Genomic DNA, 18,243 nt, shown 5'->3' with positions numbered 1-18,243 from the left:
ATAGCCAGATGATGCAGTATGCCAGGCAGGGTAGCTTGAGCTAATGTAGTTGAATGTCAGCAAAATCATGAGAAGAAAGGATTATTTTTTGAAAGCAACATCCCTTGAAAATTCCCTTTGACATCACAAATCTACATTGAAAAATATGCTCATTAGAGGTAATTAAAATAATGCAAAAGATGTTCAAATTGCTATCTTTTTAATAGTTAAAAATAGAAACAAACTAAAATGGTCATTAGTAGATAAATGTGTATGTGGCATATAAATATCTAGAATATTTTTGCAACCACTAAAATAATATATGTATTGTCATGGAAACTTTCCTATGTTTTATTAATATGTTAAAATAACTCATTAAACATTGTGAATAGAAGAATCCTATTTTTTAAAGATACAAAATTTCTATTCTAGATTGCTGGCTTAGCACTATTATAGCTTTCCCATTCCCTACACAGTCTCTAGAAATTGCTTTTACAATTTGCAGCCACCACATAAAGCAAGGAGAATGCTTGGTGGGCTAGGACATATGAGAAATTCTGGAATGATAGAAAATGAAAAGAATGTGACTGGAAAAAATAAGGCCCCCAAACAGAAAACACAGTTTTTGTTAGAAAAGTTGGAAATAGCACCAAGGGAGTTTCATACCCAAGCATAATGGATACTAGGATTACAGAGGTCCTGAGAGTAGCCAGCTGGGTCATCAGAAGGAAGAGTCAAGCATGCAACTTCTGAATATCCCACTTTTTTAGGTATAAAACAGCCACAGGGATGTCAGGCTCAAGAGGAATGGAGTGGGGGCTGTTATGCAGTGATAACTGAGGGTCAAAGAAGTCAGATGGCACTGACTGCATGGTATTGCATTAGTGGCACATCATCAAGGTGCAAGCCAGAGTAGCTCATCTGTCCCCTCTTCAGAAGCAGAAAAATCAGACAATCCAGAAAGAGATCTCAATCTCAAAGATGAGAGCACACCAAGAATTGCCGATCATTTGAGGAAAAGCAATGCTGTGCTTGCTCAACAAAAGAAAAAATCAATCATGAGGACAGAGACTTAGGAGAACAAGCAGAACAAGAAGTTTAGAGCAACTATAATTTATATCCTCAGAGATGTATGGAGATATTTTACCCATAATACAACCTGATAGATAGTGGAAATTAAAATTGTCCTCATTGAAATAAAGCTCAATAGCAGGACTGAACAGAAGAAAGTTCACTGTTTAAGAGAAGAGAGTGAGCTGGAATATCAAGCCAAGGCATTTTCTAAATTTCATAGCATTATAGAAGCACCTAGTGGTACTTAAGAGCACAGACCTTGGCAACTAACGGGTCACACTAGCTCTGTGAGGTTGGAAAAATTATGTATATTTTTGAATTCCTTATTAAGCTATTTTCTCTGAGCTCCATGTATACCTTCTAATACCTTTCTTTGTGAAGCTGGAGCTTCACAATTGTAACAATGCTTTCTCCTTTGTCAATTGGTTTCTCGAAGAGTCATGCTAACAGAGGTCACAAAAGCACAACTAAGAGGCAAAAGGCAATGGTAGAAACTTTCTATTTGCTCGTTATTTCTGTCACCATGGTGCTAACAGCAGGAAGTGATCCTGGAAGCAGTAGTTGGTTCTAGTCTCCGTCCTCTTCTAGTATTCCAGAACAGGTCTCTTCATATTTCCTCCCAATATAAACCCAATGGACTCTGCTTCATTTCCAAAGATCTTCTTTCCCTATATTGCTGAACGTGTACTTTTTCTCAAGAGTTCTGCAACCCAACTCTATGGAATTTCTAGGTTCTAATCATCTTCCCTAATTATCCTAGCCATAAGGGTAGTAGTTGCTTCCTGCCATTATTGCTTCTGTGTAACTCTAGGTTACCAGAGTCTTCTTATTTGACTTTTCCAGTATCTATTTTATTAACTTCCTATGTAAGTTCTGTTTGTTGAAATACCTAGTGTGGGTTGTTTTTCTAAATCAGCCCCATCATTTTTAACTAGAAGTATGTCATGAATATTAACTTGAGTTTACACATGTAGAACTCTGGAAACAGTACCTGAATATAGAGGGTGCATAAGAATTAACTATTATTTTAGCGGTTATCTCAAGACACTGAAAAAGATGTAACAATGAGAGGTATATATCTTGGTAGTGATAAATAAACATTATGTATAAGTTTATGAATCGACATAAAATTTTAACTCCTTGGATAAATACCAAGGACTATTATTGCTGGATTATGTGGTCAGAGTATGTTTAATTTTGGAGGAAATAGCCAAACTGTCATTCAGAATGCTGTGCCTTGTGCTTTCCCATTAGCAATGACTGAGATTCTCACAGCCTTGCCAGCAGTTGGTATTGTCAGTGCTCTGGATTTTGACCATTCTACTAGGTATGTTATGACATTTCATTGTTGTTTTAATTTGCATTTCCCCAATGATGTCCAATGTGGTCTGTCTTTTGTGTACTTATTTGCCATCTGTATCTTCTTGGTCAGGTATCTATTTTGACCCATTATTTAACGGGATTGTTTGTTTTCTTCTTGACAGGTTTTAAGAATTCTTTGTATACTTTATTTGCAAATCCTTTATCAAATGTCTGTATTGCAAATATTTTTTTCCCAATTTCTGTTTTGTCTTCTTCTCTTACCACATTTGCTTTTAAAGAAATGGGATAGAGTAGAAAATATTCATCGTTAATCAGAAAAAAAAGAGAGGCATTAAAGGTGAAACTAGAAATTTTAGCAGATATTTTAAAAGGTAAGAAAAGAAATTACCCAGGTGAGCTGATAGTAGGTACATAGATGAAGATATTATGCATGCAGAAGCCAAAACTACCAAGATTTTGACTGTGGTGAGGTATTGGAACACTGGAAAAGCCAAATGAGAACATGGAGGTAGCCTAGAGTTACATGGAAGCAATGATGACAGGAAGCCTCTATGGCCCTCCTGACCAGGGGAATTAGGGAAGATTATCAGAATCTAGAAGCTCCATAAAACTATAAAACTTAAATTTAGCAACATATATACCACTAATGGTAACTTTGGAATAAATATGTTTTTAGGGCTGTAATCTTTTGAGAAAAGTAATAGGTAAATTACTAGTGAAAATACTCATTAATATTATTAATATTTTAATTAATATTAGTGATTATAAATTATATAATAATCTCTAGACTATTATTTCTAACCTATTTTAAAGCATCTGTGTCAACTTAATGGAAATATTCACAGAATTGAAAACTTGGGACTTAATGGGTTAAAAAAACATTTGGTGATATCCACCTCATTCTTTATTAAAAACAAAGACACTGAGTAATGAGAACTAATAATGACTCTAATTTGACATGAAATTTCTACCAGTGATCACAGTAGAAAGCATCGCAGTTGATGTGGAATGACTAGAAACTCCCATTACAATCAGAAACTAGATAAAGGTGCCTGCTCATGTCTTCAGTACCCAGCATTGCACTGAAATCCCAATTAAGAAAAGATGTGAAATATATATACTGAAGGTAAAAGGCAAAATAGCTATTGTTTACGAGTGATCAGATCATCTATATAGTTTTTAGTTGACTGCCGTTGATTTTTCTTATTAGAATAAATAGAGTTTGGTACTGTGTTCTGACAAGATAAATGATGCAAAGAACTAAAACTTCCTGTATATCTGCAATATGGAATGGATTTGAAAGTTCTTTTTCTTGTTGCAGTAAAAAATGTAAAGCAACAAGGAAGAAATCTAAAAATAAATGCATAACAATGTATAGAAGAATCTAAAACGTACTAGTGGCAATGAGAAGACAAGTAAAAAATCACATGCTCACAAATGGGAAGACAGAATACAAAAGTCATCCGTTCTTCCCACCTTAATAATTCAGTGGAATCCCTCAAAATTCCAAGTTAGATATTTTTTTACCTGTCTTGACCAGCTGAGTCTAAAATTCAAGTGAAAGAATAAATGTGAAAAAAGGTAAAGACAATTTGGAGAGAGAATAAATTGAGAGTAACTTGATCGAACAGATTTCAAATCATATCATAAAGCTTCAGGAAGTGAAGCAGTCTGCTGTGTGTAGAAATAGATTTATGCTCACTAGCAAGGGGCTATTTCCAAGACTTACTGTTGAGTGAAAAAGGTAAAGATGGAGAAAGTAAAATTTTCTGTTTTCTAATTCACAAGGAAGGCATAGATTCAGGAGGATGCACACTCGCTGGTGATATGGTATCTTTGGGAATGGGATGGTGGGCTACTGAGTAAAGGATATTTTTGCCTTATATGTAGTCATAAAACTTTAAAAGAATTTAGTTATATGCTATCCAGTTTATGATCAATAAAAATATTTAAAATGGTATATCCAAATACATAAACTCAAATCTATGTTTATATCTGTATCTCTTTTCATCTCAATCTACCTGTCTCTATGAGCTAACTTTCATTGTGCTACACAACACTCAGTTACTTTTCTTAGTTCACGAGATTCAGTGATTTAGTATGGGGATTTCTGTTCTGGTTCAGCAGAGATAGATGTCTAGAATGAGGTCACTCCTGTGTTCAGTCACCTGTCTGGGCCTCAGCTGGAACTGCAGATGGTTGGTGTTTGGGGGCCTCTCTCCACATGGCATCTCATCCTCCAGGCCAGCTTGAGCACATGATGCCAGAAAGATTCCCAACAGCCAGAGGGGGTCAAATTCCAATGCTTTCCAGGCTCCTATTGATGTCTGATTTGCTTTCTCATTAGCTACTCTAAAGTCATAAGACCAATCCCAAAGTCAGTGTGGAAGAAGACCAAAAAACAAAAGTCTAAATATATATGTAACTACAATAAATAATGACTCTATCTGGGACATGGAAAAAATAGAGGAGAGGTTTTTGCTTCTGTATGTGCTAAAATTCTAGGTTAAAAGAAAAACAATGAAAATGTATTATGCTTGCAATGTGTATAACTTTAAGAAGTAAATGGACGAAAACTACTTCTGCAGACTCTGAGTTTCCCGACCTTGACTTCATTCCCTGCATCTGCATCATCTTCCCTCCCTAGCCACTGAATCTTTATGCCCTGCCCTTGTTAAACATGCATTTTCCCACAGTGAGACACTGCAAAATGCCCACCTCCTCCTAGAAACCTCACCTTTGCGGTCACCCTAGCATCTGCCAGCACATATGCACAGATATCATGGAAACATGCATAACGAAGTAAACAAGGACAAAAAGCCTTTTAGAAATCCCAATTCGTTGCACCTGCTTCTGTCCCCTAAGGGAGGAGCATAATTTCATTTTAGATCCCCTAGCCTTTTGTAAAGCTCGATTAGCAGATTTGAAGAGCAAACATTCAGTTCTCTGGGAATAGTACTGAAGAATACATTGTAAAAAAGAGATATTCAAACTTCTTGTGACAGATTGGAAAAAAATAAAGGGAACCAAGAACAGGATGAGAAAACAAAGGAATAAAAAGGAAAATAATGACTTTGGGTGATCAAATTCTTTTAAGGATAGAAGCATGTTACTTATTAATTGATTTTCTTCTTCTTTGTTGCTCTTCTATACTCTGCTATGCTGTGCTGGAGCTTGGATGCTGCAAAGTGCATTTTACTTTGTCAGCAGCCTTAGTCAGGCTTTGCCGTAATGAGTCTAGGGACTTGTTTCTTCATCTTTGCTTGCTATTCCTATCACTGAAACCCATTTGCTATTACTGCAATTGTCCCCTAGACAAAGACCTTCACTCAAGTAGCAAAAGTTGGCTCCAATTTCTACCTTTCTGCAATTCCAGCACCAGCCTCATTGCACCCCTCAGATCTACCAGCACTAGTGGGGTAGCACCCTTTCCCCAGAGGCTCAGCCCAGCTATAAGCCTGACCTCTTCAAGATTCTGATTTGCAAGCTTTATAGCCAGATAGCAATCTCCTCTCAAGTCTCTCTAGTCTATGTCATTTGAGCTTTTACACTGTGATATTGCACCTCCCCACAAAAACACTTTATTTTTCCAAAGCTGGTGCCTGCTTCCAAAATATAACATCGTGTTATCCCAATGCATCCTTTTATCATTATTCCTCTGTGAAAATTAAAAAGACCACCCGAAAGAGAACAACCAACATTTATCATCCATTATCATTTGTGCTTGGTAGAACAAGGGAGTGGGAAAAAGTTACTGTGAAGGAGATGGAAGACTTATGTGTGCCCTCACTAGAGGTCATCACCACAGGGAAGTCCGAGGCAGAATAGCCAGAGGTAAGGTATTCTGTGTGATTGGTTTGGGGATCATATTTGATTTGAGTATGCTTCTGAAAGTAAGGGCATATAAGTAACAAAATAGGGAAGCTGGCAGTCACTGATCATCTGCTGACCATTCTAGGCTGATTGCTTCAAGGTCATGGGTTGCTTTCCTGCATTTGTAGCTGCAGAGTTGTGGGTCAGAGTTTTACCATCATGGATGGTCAGGACATTGTTCATTTGTACATTCAGTTGCTTCCCTCTAGTTGCTTAACTTGTTACGTGCCCCTATTGAGTTCTTCTTGTTGAAATGCCTTGTGTGCTTTCTGTTTACCTGAGTAGCATCTGACACACAAGGAGACTCTAATATTCAATTTTCAAAAGTTTTCATTGTGTTCAAGTATATATCTACTTTTACCAAATCTTCAATAGACACCAATGACTTGAATTAGTGGCATTTGTGGAAGATCAAGGAAATGGGACTAGAAAGTGCAGGGTGAAAAAAACAGCTGTGGGAGGCAACATTTCCAAGGCACCAGATTTCAACAGAGAGGAAGGTGAACCTTAAAATGATCAAGAAGACCAAGGCATTCCCATAGCTATAGCACATTGTAGGAACTGTAAGAAAGTGACTAATAAACATTTTAGTGTGGTTAATCATTTCCCAAGTTGATAAAATCAATTTTAAGTAAGCACCTTGGTAATAGTTTTGAGATTCATTCACTTTTGTTGCCCATTCTCTTTGACCCCAGGGATTTAGGAACTCTTTGCCTGGATATGGGGATGAACACCAGACATATTTTTCTTATCATAAATTGCAATATCACAATCCACCCCCACTCTCCAAACAAACATGAATCCCTCCATCAAAAGAACACATGACTCAAAAATTCCTAGTGTATTATAAGAATCCTATTTATTCATTTATAATTAGTCCAATCTATCCTCGTATTTTATAAAATGTCTTGTAGCGGGGAGATCACTTAGGTTTGCAGGCTTCCTTCCGTCTTGACTGGTTGCAAAAACAGAAATGGTCTCAGCAAACATGCAACTTCACTCTTAAGTCACCTGAGCTAATTGAGCTAAGGGGGTTTATAATTGAGCTAAGGGGATTGTAATCCCCTGATCTGATCCTTTTTCAGGTATTCAAGAAATGATTGTATTTTCCCCATTATGTAACCCACTTATTTATTTCTTACCCTCAACAACACCAGTAAGTACTTTCTAGTTAGTCTATTCAGATTTGCATAGAGTTTCACAGGTGTAGAACTACTGGGCTATTTTTTACCACCAAACAATATAGCTTCCTTCATTGCTGAACCCAGTTTTTTCAGATGGCATGAAAGTGCTGTATATCTCCATCAAGCCCCTAAGTATTTTGACATATATCTTCAAAACATAAAGTTTCTGGATTCAGATTAGATATTAAGATGTATTTTTAAAATACCTTTGTTCTCAAAGAATTTAGAGTCTTTCTGGGAAGAAAGATGGGAGAAGTAAGTAGAAAGTGATAAAAAACAAAATAATGTAAGGTTCATCATGAGCACTAGAACTAAATGGAATTGTATTATTTTTCTAAAAAGATAAGAAAAATCTATATCATTTTGGTATATTGGGAACTTTTGCAGAGTAGATCAGACTTTCATCTTCTCTTTTCAATAAAGAAAAAGTTAACAAAAAAAGCTTCCCCAAATCATGATTGCCCAAATTGCTCACTCTTCTCTCTTTGAAAGGTATATTTTTTTTCTGCTTTTTACATACACACAGTTTAAACAGTTACAATCATGACATAAAATTTACTGCATTCTTCACATTGCCAAAAATATTTGTTGTTTTTATTTTTAAATTTTTATTGTTACATTTTTAACGATTGTGTTACATTTCATTGTTGGGTTATTCCACATAGTATACATATATGGGGCTTTTAAAAATTATTTTTTATTTTGATATTTTAGATTTATCCTTGAAGATATAACCGTGTCACTATAATTTTGCTTCAGTGGATTGTTTCTTTGGGATACACTTTTAGGAAAAGATTGTTTGCTATTGCATTTATGGTTCTTCATTTTGAAATAATTATTTTACAAAAGATTATACCAATTTGGCAGTATTATTAGTAAGGAACTGGTTTATCTTAGCCACATCAGTTTATATTATCTTTGTTTTTAATCCTGGTTTCCAGGATGCTGTAATTTGCATTTTTAACTACTAATGAGGAGGAGAATCTTTCCATCTGTTTTCTCTTTGTATTTGTTGATGAGGATTATAAAATGTGCAGAGGAAAGGAAATGAAAATAAAAGTGAAGCTAACTAGATAACAGAAGGACATAGGTACATTTATTGTTTAGAACGCATATGTATATTTATGTGCCCACGTTTCCATGTTTCTTGTTCATTACTTACTATGAATACAGAGCACATACAAAAGGTAGCTTTAAATAAATCTCATATCATCCTCAAAACAACCTGATGTTTTGTCTTCCATATATATATATATATATATATATATATATTTTTTTTTTTTTTTCTGGTGAGAAACTGAAAGCTCATGAAAGTTAAGCGACATGCCCAAGACCACCAAGCTCAGTAGCTGAGACATTCACCAGTGTCTCTCTTACTCTTTGCCTCTCCAAATATTTTTGCTTACTGCAGAGAATTCATGTTGAGAAGAAATAAAAGTATATAGGATAGGTTTTCAAAGATGGGTAAAAAATGGAATCTTCCCAGGTCATGGTCAGATTCATCAAAATGAGATCCATATTGGCCAAAAGGGCAACATCCATTTTCCACTGCCAAATAGACTTGGTTTTAGTTTAATTCTCAGTCTAGAACTGCTGTTTGTTCTTGGCTAACCATCTATGATATCATTATACTGCACACAATGAATTATTCACCCGAATGTGTCTTACAATTAGCTTCAGCAGAGTATTTTCTCCTTTTGTCCAAACATTTTACTTTATCTATAAAGATTAAATTAATCATCTCTGCCAGCAATGAATAACAAAAGAATTAGTTTTTAATATCTGGAGCAGAAAAGGGGAAATTGCAGGCAAAGCAATACATTTTGCTTGACCAGTGTTCCCTGTTTCCTTTTATAATTTGTATCCTCTATCACAGGCAGCATCTTGGGTCAGGGAGAGGAGGAGAGGGGACACCTTGTCCGATCAATGACTGCCAACCTTTGGGAGGAAAGACAGCTGGACAAAGATGATTAAGATGCATTTTAATCATAATCATAAAATTCATAAAATTTCATTTAATTTTCATAACAATGCTTAGGTTAGGTGCTATTAGTTGTTTATTTTACAAAGGAGAGAGTAAGCACAGGTTAGTAACCAAGCCAGAACATGTGCCTGGGCTGTGTGTAACTCTTGGACGTGGGAGTCAGCAATGTTCTTCAGGTTTGAGAGTGACTCACTGAGGTTTTTCACAATGGGTTTGATGATGATGATGACAGATAAAGTCATCACTGGCATATTCTTAGTGACAGACACACATTTCTTAAATGCTATACATACAGTATCTTGTGTGAACTCATGAATACCCTATATGATATTTTCTGTGATTATCTGTAGATTAGATGAAGGATCCACAGCTTCATAAAGAAAAATGGTCAAATCCAAATATTCTGGTTTCTTAGTTTATTGTGCCCCTTAACTTCTACATTGTCAGTGATTTTTAATTATAGAAAATTTCAACCAGATATCCCCAAGGCAAAGATAAGTTATAATTTAAAAAACTGAAATGAAAATTGCATTTTGAATAAGAATGGATTCTCCCATTTCCTTAGTATTTACTGAATGACTAGATGAAAATTTAAAAAGTCCACAGTTTGTTAAAAGATATAACTGAGAATCTGACTTAATTTTATAATGCATAGGACAACCAGATAAATAAATGGTATAAAAGTAAAAACTAGTCTTGAAGGGGAAAACTCCAGATATCAATCACTTTCTGTAAGGCAGTGAGACTAGAAGTGGTCTTCCAAGGGTGGCAATTGCTACGTAGTGTCACTCACAGCAGCCACGACTTTCTTTACTTTGGCTACATAAACTAGCAGGGATTATATTTCCTGGGGATCTCTACAAATCTTCCTAATCAGAGAAAATGTTGGGCAATTTTCATGCTTGTTACCAAAAGCTCTGTCTTTGTCCCTGATGCCAATCCAACAACGAGGACACAATTTTGAGAAAAAGGAAAAAGAATGTTTATTGCTTTGCTAGCAGAAGAGAAACACAGTGAACTCCAGTCCCAGAGGCTGTGGTTCTGCCCATCAGGGAAAACAGAGGGATTTTAAAGAAGCTATTCAAAGGCTACATCCCAGGTGTACAGTAGTGGGTCTCAGGTGCACCCTGATTCCTGATGGTGTGTTGAAATTCACTTGTTAATTTGGGAGATAGTCACTTCCTAGTTCTTCTGGTGACATCTCCTTCCTGTAGAGAACAGATATCTCAAGGTAATCTGGTTCCCTGACCCCAGGTTAGGGAGGGAGAGAGGGAGAAGAGGAAAAGAGAAACATGTCCCTTAAAAAGAAAAAAAAAAGCAAGTACTCTATTCAAAAGGTGAAGTGAACCACGGTCACATGCCCACTTGTCACCATTCTTAAACCCCTGAGTCAATGCAATCCTCTCAGTTCCTCCACAGTTTCCCGCCCCACCACCTCCAGTGGCCATAAAACACAATGGTATCTTAGAACCATGTTAGGAAAACAAGGAACTCGAATATTAATGGTTTGTTTCATCGTCTCCCCTGACAATGACAATGAAAGCGATACCAGTCTTGTAAATCAGGAACGGGTCCTTATTCCCTCGGTGTTAAAGATTAAACACCAGAGAAATGCAGAGGCAAGTACAGAAAGCAAGTTTTATTTCAAAGAGAGACAGGACTTGTCCAGAGAGAAGCCAGGTCCCAAGCGGGCCCCAAGCTGGGCCCCACCCCCCTGAGTGGGCGTGTCTTGCCTTTTTATAGATCCCCCACCTTCTCTTTCTCTCCTGCTTGCATGCAAAGTCAGGAAAGAGCAGGCCCCAGGGGTAATCCCTTGTGTTGGAAAGTGCGATCCTTCCCTTCCCCTGAGGTGTTAGCAACTGGGTGAGCAGGGAAGTGCTACCTGGAGGTTAACTGTTAGCAACTCATTTCCTTTGATAGTCAGCTACCTGTCCTGTACCAGTCTTAGAAGCTCTCTTACATCCTCATGGCGGACCTGTTCCTTTTTACAAACTTTTCTGCATGATAATTGGCACTTAAAAAAGAAGTTTTGAAAATATTCTTTGATTTAACAAATTTGTTTATAGGAAGTACTTGTAAAGCAATGGTGAATAATAGGATGCTTATCATGGTAGATGTAATTTCTATTAAAAAGTTGGGGAATAGAGAACAATACTATTTACTGCCCCACTATGGTGATGTGGCAATAATGAAATATGATAGACCTGCCTTCTGATCTTTTTCTTTAAACTAGTTATATCTGTACCTAATTTTCATTAATTGTTTATTTTACATATTTTAAACAATATGTTACAAACTTTTGCTCATATAATTTGTGAAAAAAACATGAATTTCAATGTCTGTGAAATGATTTAAACACTGCAAAGGCTAATAGCTATTTTAATAGCAGTTTTTAATGATACAACATGATTTAAATAATTCCTTGTAAAATATATTCTTTATTTCGCTTAATATTATAATTAATGATACAATCAATCTTCAGTTTAACTCTAAGTTATTAATAGCTATAGTTTTCTTTTGCACATAAAGAACTTCCTTGTAGGAGCTGGGGCTGTGGCTCAGTGGTAGAGTGCTTGCCTAGCATGTGTAAGACACTGGGTTCAGTCCTCAGCACTACATAAAAATAAATATAATAAAGGTATGTCTACATCTACAACTAAAAAAAGAACTTCTCTGTAAAATTATAAATATTTTAAAATAAAATTTCATAAAGCACAAAATGTGGCCATTATTAAATCAGAGTAACTTAAAATCTATCTAAAATATCATTCCCTTTAAAAAAATGTATTTAGGGATTTCATATTGTTTTTTCATGCCAGTAAGTTTACTAAAGAACAGCTTTCCTGCAGTCATAGTTTAATGATTTTGATTAGTGGTAGTTAGACCTTTATCCCTAAGCCTGATCCTTTAATTTTATATTCTCAAAACATCATATGATGGTTTTATGACATGCTAATTTTTCCTCACTTTTTCCTCTAGTTTCTCTTTCCAAAATATTTCCATTATTTTCAAATTAAAGAAGTAAAATTAAGTTTTTATCAGGCTTCAAAAGCACACAAAGGAAAATACCCTTAATTAAGAGTATAAGAATGTGTGTCCTGTTGTTGGCCAAGAGCTAACCAAAGCAGCCCACCAATGAGCCTTGGTTTGAAGAAAACATTTAAACCAAGCATGATTCCTTGTTGAATTGTTTAGGTATTAGCTTTTCTTTCACTGATACTTTTCAGGATGTATCTGATTTCTTTAAAGGAGTGAAATTCCCTTTTTTCTGCATGTGCATGAGGAAGTTAGCCAGATGGTACATGATACTCCTGTCTCACAAATAATAAATGGAAACAATTGTTTTGTTTTAAGATAAACGACTAGAAAGAAGCTGACCATGTGAACTGACCTATCTCAGATCTCCTGGATAATTGGGCTACATTAATTTACTCATCTTCAGGATAACTTATGAAATTCCTATATTCTGTTTAAATGAAAACCCTTAAGAGTCTAAACCGAAATGCCTTATTATTAATAATGAGATAATATTCTCATAACACCAGTCAAATGCTTGTTTGCTTTCACTAATTATTTTTTCCATTACATGGAATCCATCCAATGCCTCAGGGGAGTAAAACTGTCAAAGACAGTCAAATTATGAAAATAATTTGAATAATAATAAATATAAATTTAGAATAAATCATATCTGTTTTAGAAAGAAATTTTTTCATTTACAAAATCTAAAGTTACTCTTTCTTCTTATGGACCTCATGTGCTCAGACTTTTATGAATCATGATTCTTGGTTCATGAAATGCACTATCATTGTTTCACACCAGGATCTAGTTTGTTTTATTTTTGCTGAAGAGCACCCATAAGCCCAGCATGCTATTCAAGAATAAGAACCTTGTGAAGAACTTACATCCATTTATGTTTCTCCCCATCTCATCCTCTTGTATCCTCCTCAAAGGTAACTTTCTCCAAATTTTGTTTATTATCCCTTTGTACTGTGGCATCTGAACACATGAGAAAAAGTTGGTCTTGGTATAGAATAAGAAATCCTGGGACATAGTAACCTTATGAGATAGCCAACCGTGATATATAATGCTAAATTGTTTTAAGAGGTGGTTATATCAGTTTATCCTTCAGTGAGCACTGTATGAGAAATCCTGTGGATTCTATCCGGTATTGCTTGACAGTTCTTGGCAATTAACTGAAATCAAGTTGTGTCTTGTGTGGTCTTGATTTGCTTGTTTTTTAGGTCTTGATTTGCTTTTCCAAAGCACTAACCTGACTGAACACATTTATTAGCTAAATATGTTGACTTTCCTTTATATGACTATTGGCATCTTTTATTTTGCATTGATTAGTGAGATATCTATCTATCTACTTATATATAGAGAGATAGAGAGGTATGTATATATGTGCATATATCTATATATTATCACACTTCTTTATAGTTTTATGTTGCAGATCTCTTCCCCCAGTTTGTTGCTTATCTTTATACTTTTTTCCCTTTGGGATGTTTTTTGAATTCACTGAGGCCAAGACAGAAATTTTAAACCATGAAGAATAGATTTAGCAAAATACATGAAAACATCACATTTAGGAATCAGTTTTCCTTGTTTTTTAGGTGGTATGAGAAAGGAGATTTGCTGAGATTGTTTAAAATGTAGATATATATTGCTATTGTGTTATCTATCTCTAAGTCTGGGTCTTGTTCCTGCCTCTCTACCAGCTGAGTTTGGTTAGAAGAGGAAAATACAACTCAACGAGTTTGGAAGAATGATTTTATAGCACAACACTTTCAGGAGAGCCTGAAGAGGTGGGAAAAAAATAGTTTTGTCTTCAGCATAGCTTGGGAAGAGTAAAGACAAATACTTGGAAATTTTGTCTTCCCTGCAGGGAGCATGCAGGTCTTACACGGAAAGAAGATGCAAAAAAAAAAAAAAAAAAAAAAAAAAAAAAATAGCTGGAGGCTCCACCAGATGTGGCTTTTAAGTTTGCATAAGGAAGACAAATAGCAATCTTCATGTGGGGTGCAGCGGGGGAACCCAGCAAGTCACGAAAAAATAAAGAAAAATTGGAAAGCTACCACAGCTGAATAAAGTAACTAAGGGCCCAATTGTATGTCTTGGCACTGTGTGAGACCTGAGATGACCAAGAAAACCCTGAATTGGGTTCAGCTTTCTTGAATTACCTGTACTTTACTTTTGTCACTGATGATGTGAAACTATGTAATAAAGTATTCTCAAGCTTCGACCCCTAGCAGGTATCACCTGGAGGGTTCTATAAACTACAGACTGTGGGCTTACTTCTAGAGTTTCTGATTCAGTAGTTTGGGGATAGGATTCAGAAGTGCATTACCTATAAGTTCCCAGGTGACATGCTGCTGCTGCCCTGGATCCCTATTTTGAGAATCACTGGTAATAGGTGATACCAATCTCTAAGGTTTAGAACAATAGAAGTATATTTCTTATAACATCCACTCAATGTGATTGTGTGTGTGTGTGTGTTGTGTGGTGGTGGTGGTACTGGGGAGAGTTGCTCTTTTCATCCTCTAAGATCACCTTGAGTACCCATATCCAGCTGTCTGACTGTGCACATGGAAGACTTCATTTAACCTGGAAGAAGCATATATTTTTGTATCTCATGGAACTCGGATACACTCAAGGAAGACTGGACATTGTCCTACTACATGCTAGGAGGGATGGGAATTAGATTTGGTGAACCGTTAGCCAATCCTTATCATAGCACTTGAAATAAAACAATGGGGTGATTTAAAGTAAAACAGAGTTAAATACTTCTCACTTGATGACCTAGGGTTTTGTACCATAAATACTTAGCTCACAATAATATTATGCTGTGGTTCCTGCCTCCATCTCTGTTCTCATAACCATTCATTTTCTCCCTTTCTACTCTATGTTCCAACCTGACCAACTTTACTTCTGCTCCTTATGGGAATCCTGCTCTCTGTGGCTTCTTCTCTTTCCATTTTGCTCTAAAAGTTTCCTGTTCTTCATCTCTTCCCTCCTGTGACATTAATTGATTAACTTATCCATCCTTCAGGTCTCACTCCTTTTGGGGAAATCTTCCCTGACTACCACAGAGATCCAAAACTAAATTGGTTGCAATTTATAAAATAGCTGAATGCACCAATTTTACTGTTTTGTTTTGTTTTTTTAACTGTAACTTTCCTATGGACTTGTTACCTCCAGATCAAACCTCAGTGTAATTCTCTACTCTTTTACCTCTCAAAGTTCTGAAGATAAGCTGAGACCAGTTCTCATATCCAATTCTCTTGTGAGGTTTGCACAACTGAAGGGCAACTCAAAGCTAAGTGATTAGGATCAGATGGGCATCATCTAACTACACACTGTGAGAAGGTACCCACCACTCTGATCACTTATCTCCTATTAAACTGTCCATAACGCAGTCTCCTGGCAAGATGATCCTTTCAGGGTGACTGGGATCTTTCAGTCAGCTAGTTTATCATAACTTTCTTAACCCTCTCATAATAACCACCCCTCTGAACTAATGGACATCTATGCTCTGACTGGCAGACTGAGCCTTTTGCATAGTAACAGTATCTGGATAGAATATATGAAGCACTTATGGAAGAAAGAAAGGAAGGAAATAATTTTCACATGATTTCATAATGCATTAACAATGAGATTATTGTATTGGTTACATGTTGATTGACCAGATGAATTTGGCTGATTGTCCAATAAATTGGGTTCCCTCCTTCCCTTCCTGTGTGGGGTTTGCCATTCACACGTGCCTCTCCTCCAAGTCAGATCCATGGTAAAAGAGAATGCCATTGAGCGAGCAAAACCCCTTCCTGGGTCAATTGTCTGTGAGTCACTGTACTCCTGTGGATTCCAAAGGATGATTTTATTTATCCATTACGGGAAATGTATTTGCAACATGCTGATGAAAATCACTGCCGAGTGCATGCATAAGCATAGATTTTTGACAGACTGCTATGGGAGAGACTGAGAAGAGAGAAGTCTTCTACAGCCTTTTTGAATGAAGAGTATGAACGCTGGTCCTGGCAGACATTATTCTAGATTTTGTAACAAAGTTTTGAAAATAATGATTGATTGAGAAACTCAGTGAATCTGAAGTTTACAAAAGCAGTCTGTAGCAGATAACAGCTTAGCCCAGGCTGTGATTGATAAAGTGGCAGGTATGCTCAATGACGAAAAATAAAGAGGACAGTATTGCAATTTTTTTTAACATAAGTACAACAGAGTGTTTGTGTGTGTATGTGTGTGTGTGTGTGTGTGTGTGTGTGTGTGTGTGAGAGAGAGAGAGAGAGAGAGAGAGAGAGAGAGAGAGAGATTGACTTATTGACTCGGATTTCATGCATGCTAAGCAAGTGCTCTTACCATCAAGCTATGTCCCCAGCCCCAAGAGTCTTTTCCCTGCTTTGCTCATATTTTGAAGGCCAGTAGAAGTGGGACAGGATAAAAGGGGGAAGAATACAAAACAAAATATTTAAGATGTAGTTGTTCTACATGGTTACCACTCTAGAAATTTTTCCTGTTTAATTTTGGGGCTAGAACTGGGTCTGTACACACCTTTTCTCTTAACAATTGATCTCTGCTATTTCAACCAAGCTGTAAATTCTACTTTTAGCTATTCTCCAGCACAGGCTTCCCACTGATGGTCTCCTGCATGGCACTGGAGTTCTGCTGGGAGGTCTCCTTGAGGCTCTGTCCCTTTCCCCTTCTTTCCTGACTGGCCTATTTCACTACTGTGCATGGACCTTCCCCAGAGATTGCAGCAGAATAATCAAAGGAGAGGAAGCATAAGCCAGGCAGTTTTGTAATGATTGTAGCACTTAGAAACCATTTCTCTAAGGAAGGAGATTTTAATGAATTATTGCCATAAGGGTTTGGGATTATCTGTGATTTTTAATTATTCCAACTACCCGGATCTTTTTTGCCATAGAATCCAAGACTTGCCTGCGTGGTTTGGATTATTGAGATCAGGCTCCTGATGTGCTGAGTAATTAAAAGCACAATTGATCCTTGAGTCCCTAACTGGATATGTACTGATCTCCTTTTATTAGATACCTTCTTTTGTCTAATGCATATTGTCAGTTTTTAAGTAGAAATCTTGTTCCTTTTTCTATAAACATCAGTAACATTCTTTAATTGATAGTATCCTGGGGTTAAAGCCCATTTACATTAAGCAGACTGAAGCCAAACTTTTAAAATGCCCCAAGAAGAATGTATGTTTTGACTAGTTTTTATATCCAACTGATTGTGTTTTCAAAAATAAGAAAAGAAAAAGAAAAGGAGCCTTTATTTTAAATGGCAATTATCTTTGCATTTATATGGTCCCTGCTTTGCAAGGGAGTGTGCAGTGATAGGATATTTTTGCATTCTTTCATTGTTATTCATGAGATACTATCGCTCAGTCATAAAATCATAGAATGAATTGCCCTAAATTAGGACTGGAGCATAGCGAACAAGTGAAAGAATCAGTCACCTCTCGAGAAGGCTGTGGGGCCCCATTGTGCGAAGCTTTGGTTTCTGACAGTACATTTATATTTTAAGGAAGCTGGATTAGAGAGGGAAACGTGGGAGGTAAAAAGAGAAGATCAGAAAGTTAAAACATGCACTTACAAGATATTTCAGAAGACTAAAGCTGAAAAAAAAACAAAGATAAAAGAAATACAAATGGACCCTTAGCCCTTGGATAATTTAGGGATCTGGAAAAATCAGGGTTTTTTTTTTTTTTTTTTCCATACCAGGGATTGAACCCAGGGGCGTTTACACACTGAGCCACATCCCCAGCCCTTTTTTATATTTTATTAGAGACAGGGTCTTGCTGAG

The sequence above is a fragment of the Sciurus carolinensis genome, chromosome 2 (genome assembly GCF_902686445.1).
Source record: "Sciurus carolinensis chromosome 2, mSciCar1.2, whole genome shotgun sequence".
Classification (NCBI taxonomy): domain Eukaryota; kingdom Metazoa; phylum Chordata; class Mammalia; order Rodentia; family Sciuridae; genus Sciurus; species Sciurus carolinensis.
The sequence above is the reverse complement of the archived record's forward strand: the minus strand, read 5'-3'. Positions refer to the sequence as shown.